The following is a 6,633-nucleotide window of genomic DNA, read 5'->3' as shown; positions in this document are numbered from 1 at the left end:
ACAACTTTATTAAAGTCGTGGATATGTTGCCTAATTAAATAGCACTTAATTATGTCTTAGTTTCTTTTTTATGGTTTAAATCCTTGGGCCCTAAACCACCAAATCAGTGCTCATGGGGAAGCATGTACCTAAATACCTGGCAGGGATGTAGCTGCTTGTTAGAGTAGTTAATGAAGAAAGAAAAGAGGCATTTAAGATTTTTAGCTAGCTTGCCCATGAGGTATTTTCTATTCTGGCTATTTTCCTTGAACATATCAGATATGTCTTTAGATCCTTTACTTTTAATTTTATAGTAGTTTTCCAATTTGGAAAATAGTCATACAAAATTTAATAATAATACATCTTGTAAAAGAGTCTGAAGTCAGCATTTGGCATTGTAGTAGGAGTCAAGCACTTTTAATCATTTGTCCAGCCTTCACTTAACAGTTATGTGAATTTAGAGATATTCTTGAGTGATGAATTACTTCTATATATTTCCATTAAATAGATTTCTTTTATGTTAAGGGAAGAAAATAGAATCCAAACCCAAATTCAAACATTTGATCTTTTAGGATCAAAGAAACCATCTGATCATGTTTTATTCCTCAGTCCAGAATTTTCACAGCTGCCAATGGAAGTTTAGGAGGCTAAGAAATGAAAGATTTGGCTCTAGACATTTTCTTAAGTCAAAACTTGCATGCTTGCAAAATTTCTTTAAAAGTGGACTTAAATTTTTTTTATTGTGTTATAATTTCCATTATGTTTGCCTTTTCCCCTTTTATGAAAATATACTTCCAATGAGAGACCTATAAAATATATTTTTCTTCCAAAATAAATGTAACTACAAATTAAAAAGTATCAAATGAACGCTTTTTACATTCAAGCAGTGTTTGGCCATATGTCATGTCTGTCATTCTCTCTCTGCTGATATAGCAGTTGTCCAGGATATCTATCTTGAGTTCCTTTTGTAGAAATAAGGAAGTTCACAGGGAAACTAAGTCTGTTCCAGGACTTACATTCTTGAGACTGAATCTACATGTCACTCCATGTGCTGAATCATCCATCAAGTGAAGACAGTTGTAGGACACTGAACTTAAATCATAATTTCTCCCATTATTTGCAGGTAATTATCTGCAAGCTGTGTTAAATAAATCAATGAAAAATTCACATTACTTGAATGATGCAACACTTCACTCATTTTTCTTCTTTAGAAGTCTTCATTCATTTTTCAGACCAAGAGGAGCCATGCATTCAAAGGCAATGGAGTTTGTTCTTTTCTGATTTGGGGAAATGCTAGGAAATGAAGTGCTTGCTCATGGTTTGAGAAGGTTTCAAAATTTTTACTTGATCAATCGAAGCAGGTTCTGGGTAGTTTCCATGGAAAGGAAAACATGCCATTCCTTGCTGTTGTTTTGTAAATTGAGAAGATTAGTTTATGTCCTTTTTGGAGAAGCAGAATAACAAGATGTCCATGCAGATTGAAAATTACTGCAGTTGTATATGTATTTTTTGCAAGGGCCTTCACAAAAAGAGGTTCACTGTGACCATATTCAGAACACAGTTAGGAACTTGTAACAAAAACGGATGTAGGAATATTGACCAGAAAAGCAATAAACAGGGGATTTAACAGGGTATTCATGTCTAGATCTGATAAAATTCCTAAACACTATTGAGTTCACTTGCATGTTTTAGTGATTATCTTCAAAAGCTCATGAAGTCCAATTGTGGTACAAGAAGACTGGGAAAAATACCAAAGCTGTAGTTGAGAAAACATGGATCAGCAAAACTGGTATTAAGAGAGGTACTTTGTTTAACTCATTGCTAAACAATCAATATAAGAGCATCTGTAAAATAACACAGTGATAGGAAGCAGCTGCTCTGCATGTTTCTGTAACAAATCATATAACAACAGTCTAGTAACCTTCTCACACAAGTAGTTAGTCCAGAGTATGGGAAGAGAGAATTGGTATAGTATATCCTACTTTTGCAGATTTTTCTTTTTACATGGCCATATGGGATGTCCTCATGACCAAACTAAAGAAGTGTGATTTATCTGTTATAAATTGGGAAGATAAATGTTACAGAGAAGTCATGAGTAACTGCTTCTCAGTTAGGAGAACATGTCAGCTGAATCCAGCTTAGGTCTGGTGCCTTCCCACATTCATTAATGGCTATCAGGTATCGAGAAGACACTTCAAAAATATGTGAATATTATGCAACTGAAAAATATTAAAGTACATAGGACCAAACTGCAATTCTGAGTTATCTTTCTAGATGGGTAAAATGATTTGAAATAAAAAATAATAACATCCCCACATCAATAAATACAAATGTGAGAATTGTATTCAAAAGGACAATGAATACACATACAGTAAACAGTGAAGAAGGTGTAGGGGTTGCACAAGTTAACTACATGACTTTCCAAACAAAACCTTATCACTTTGTGGTCTGTTCAAGAGGGCCGTGTGAATGAACATAATGAACATACTCTTTTTGCAGTCTGGCTCAAATACAAATTGGAAAGAATCCAAGGAAGTGAGTTAGGAAAGATAACCTATAATTCTAGTTGAAATAAGATGAGCTTGTTCTGCCTTAGAAAAAAAGGCCAAATACTAAATACAACAATTAAGAAAATGTCTAGTCCTTATAGAAATAGTGATGTTTTTCAGGCTCACTGAGGTTAGTACGAGAAACTTACTCCAAGCAAGCTCTAGGCTAGATACTAAGAAAACACTGTAACTGCAAGAACTGTTGAACAATGTATTATTTTTCTTGAGAACATTTTGAAATTCCCATCTTTGGAGACAGTTAAAAAAAGTTTAGTCTGATAACTGTAACAGGTAATCAACATCCTTGTCCAAGAAACTGAGAAATCTTGGAGATTCTTTACATTTACTTGGGGTTTTATTACATTTATTTGGGGTTTCATTACACTCCTATCTTTCCTAGATTTTCGTAATAATTAGATGCACTCGTAAAAGAAAGATTTGTTTGCTGACTTTAGTCTGGGCTTGTGATTTTTATCTACATAATCCTCATGATTATCTATGGAGTCATCAACCATTTAGTACATAACAGGTATGGGAACATGATGAACAGGTCCACATCTTTATAGTGGAAATCTCATGAAGAGATTTCTAGAAGCGGCTATGTCATAGAATCTTTTTCTCATTCAAGGAGTTTGGTTTACAAAGGCATCTCACACCACATCATTCACAGAGTTGCCCGGAGCAGAAGCAAAGAACTGCAATGACTTTATGTATTTCTTCTACCCAGCCTGGGTTTTATTTATCTGTATGTTTTCAAAAAAGAGTTTGCAATCTTTCAATGCAGCCATCTACTACAAAAATATCCTAAAAGCTGTACAAGCATATGTATAGCTTTTAAAATCATTTCCTCTCTTTTATCATTTGCAAATTGACCACAGCAGGTTTTGAATGATAAAATGCAGTGTAAATCCTCACAGAGAACATTTAACACTCCATTAATCACCCCTCAATCATGTGTCCTGAAAAAGATGATAAGACAGAAGCCACTGCACACAGAGGGGAAGCACATGAAGTAGATTGTGGAGGATTATCATCCTGCAGAAGAAATAGTGGCTTGTTAGATCTGTTGCAATTTATTGATGTATAAAGTTAGAAATTGGTTTGTTTGCCCCAAAGGTGTGTATACTTTTTGCAGCTATTTCTGTTGGCCTAAAATGATACCGCTTTTTCCTGAAAACCTTTTCTTGCTGTTTCAGTCCAGTAACACCAGCATGGAACAGTTAGCAGAAATGCTAGTAACTTTTGTAATTATCTGAGTTAGAATCTTACCTGCCATAAATCAGTTGAGCCTGGCTCAAGAGCCACCCAAGATGTTCACCCATTCTGTGATCAATACCACCTTTTTCTTTGGAAGGAAATTTGAGTTTCATAGGTGATGTAATAGTGAGAGAAAGAGAGTACAAGCAATAAAGAGACAGTGTAGTGGTAATTGAGGACACTCCTATTTTTCAGGAGTCTTTAGTTCATGGGAAGTTCTGAGCCTCTGCTTACTCTTTTGAATAAGCAATGTTTTCTTTGCCTGGGAGGTAGACCTCTCATGTTTCTTTCTCTCCCACATGCAAGACCCACTGCTACTCTTCATATATGGTGAGAGTGATGCCTCTGACACCTGGGGTCATGCAACAGGAAAGATGCTATTGCGTTGGACTGTGGATGTTAAGACACTGAACTGCAGCTGTGTACCACCTGTACCACCTACTAAGCACTTCTTTGAATGTGGGACCTCCACAAAGGGAAATGCATGTTGGCAGCAGTACTGCTGCTTCTTCCCTTCTCCATGACGCCATTTATCAAGCACAGCTGGCCATTATATCAAAGAATTCACAGACTGGCCACATCTGATGTGCCAGATCACTGAGTGGTTGAGAGGCATAAATATATGATGTCTCACAGCTTCCAGGGATTGGAGGTGGCAGCCAAGCAGTGTGACTTGACAAGTGAGGGGTAGAATGACATGAGATGGATAACCAGATTATAAAACTAAAATAATAAGTGGTGCTGTCACACCTAAGTACCTCCTGTGGTGCTCTGTATCATTCAAAGCACACCTGATATCACATGTATGTTCCATAACCCCTGAATTAACAACCCATGTATGGGTTTCACTGTTACCTTCATTCCCAGTGTTAGTTAAAATATAATTCAGGCTCTGACTCAAAACTAGTTTTTTTTCCTTGTTTCTACCACAAAGGGTCAATGGATTAAGCTGCTGTATTCGCCTAGTAAGAACTGCTCTGGGTTTTTATGAGCTTCTCTGGAATATTACAATAACAAGGAAAATGAGCAACCTTTTAATAAAACCCTTTTTACTAACCTGGGAAAAAAATAAGTCGTAATCAGGGATGACAAATGCATGCTACTCCTGTAAAGCTAGCAGACCAAACACCTTGCTGAAATCAATAGGAAACTTATTGGATTCTGAATTGTCTATACAAAGAAATTCTTAACAGTTTCTTAACTGAATCATCATTTTAAGTAAAGTGAGCCTGGGAACTGATAAGGAAATTAAAAATCTGAGTATTTTGAAAAAGCAAAGGAAAAGTATGGCAATTGGGACTTGAATAAGTGATACAAAGGGCTTTTCTTGTATAAAAACAGAGGTTAACATCTAATTGTATACTTTTAGAAAACTAACATTCTGTCAAAGTTTTTTTTACAGTGTGCAGAAAAGGTATTACTATCCTGTTCAGTTGTTTTTCAAAATTCTACTAATATCTTGCTTAAAATCTGAATAAAAAGTGTTACTAGGCAGTCCTAATGACAATATTACTGTGCTGTTATTACAGCAAGTGTACATAAACAAATATACGTAGTTATAAAAAAAACTGTAATAGGCATCTTATACTACATTCTTTATATTGTAAGCTGCAACACTGATATAATTAAAATGTATTCATCTTTAGGTCTCACATCTGTAACCCAATATGGGGGGAGGTGGTGTATGTGGATAGGAAGATAGCTTACAATGCAGATAGTCAAGGTGGGGTTAGCTGATCTACTAGCGTGCTGCCAAAAAAACCCCAGCCCCAAACCCACACTCTCTTTTCCCTGTTTCAGCAGTAAATTTCCCCATGATCTATTTAAGCCAGCTCTTTTATTAATGTGTACTCTCTCTTCAGCCAGTTCAATTTATTAATTTGCTGAAAAAACTAATCAGGAGGGGTGGGAGACACATGGAGTGTATAGTTTCCTCCCTGGTTAGTAAGCTGAACTAGTTCATCCAAGTTACTAGTGAAAGGTCCATGAGCAAGAAAATGAATATGCAGCAATCTGGAATGAAGCAAGGAGCAGCAGGATCACCTTTTCCAACCGCAGTTAACTGTTAAGCTTACCCTGACATTTCATCTGTCTTTGACCTGTGAGTAACTGGGGAAAAAAAACCCTCTTAGAATATAAAAGGATGTTTGTCTTATACCTAAACTTTTCAATATGCATGATTTTGTATAGCCTTGTGAATGTTTTCCTGAAGCATATGTAAGTGTACCTTCATAACTGCATGTAATGATGCTGACCAGCGGACCACTGTAGCTGGAGAGGCAGTGGCCCACATCACAACTAACCTGAGCAGTGCAGGCTCATGCAGAGCTTGCAGTGCTGTGTGACACATACAGCATGGCCTTCAGACCCATCTTGTGCTGCTCACATCCCTTGACTGTAAAGTAAACTCACATAGTAATTATAAAAGAGAAGCCTGCAGGCAGCTCCCACTCAGTGCCAGCGATTACACTGCCTGCATGGCCTTGCCTTTATCTCACAGTGTGAGTTCACATGTGCATATCTTCTTTGTTTGACAGTAGAAATGATGAGTAGAGTTGTTTACTTTTAAAAAATAGCTCAAATGACCAAACTCTGGCAACTCTACCGTGGGTGGGCTCTGCCCAGTGTTCCTCATCCTGATTAGAGGCCTGTTTGGCACTGCACAGCTCAGGGTTTCCAGCACCTGAAGGGAAGCAAGGTTATCTATACCACGCTCTCTTTATAATGCTATCTCTAATAAATGCTGATTTAAAATACCCTTTACCGAATGTCTTTCTTACTGCAGTCATAATGAACCAGTACCTCCTGGTGCAATGCACAGTGTATTCATTCCTCTCAGTTGCATGAT

This window comes from Coloeus monedula (genome assembly GCF_965178545.1).
Source record: "Coloeus monedula genome assembly, chromosome: 3".
NCBI lineage: Eukaryota > Metazoa > Chordata > Aves > Passeriformes > Corvidae > Coloeus > Coloeus monedula.
The sequence above is the reverse complement of the archived record's forward strand: the minus strand, read 5'-3'. Positions refer to the sequence as shown.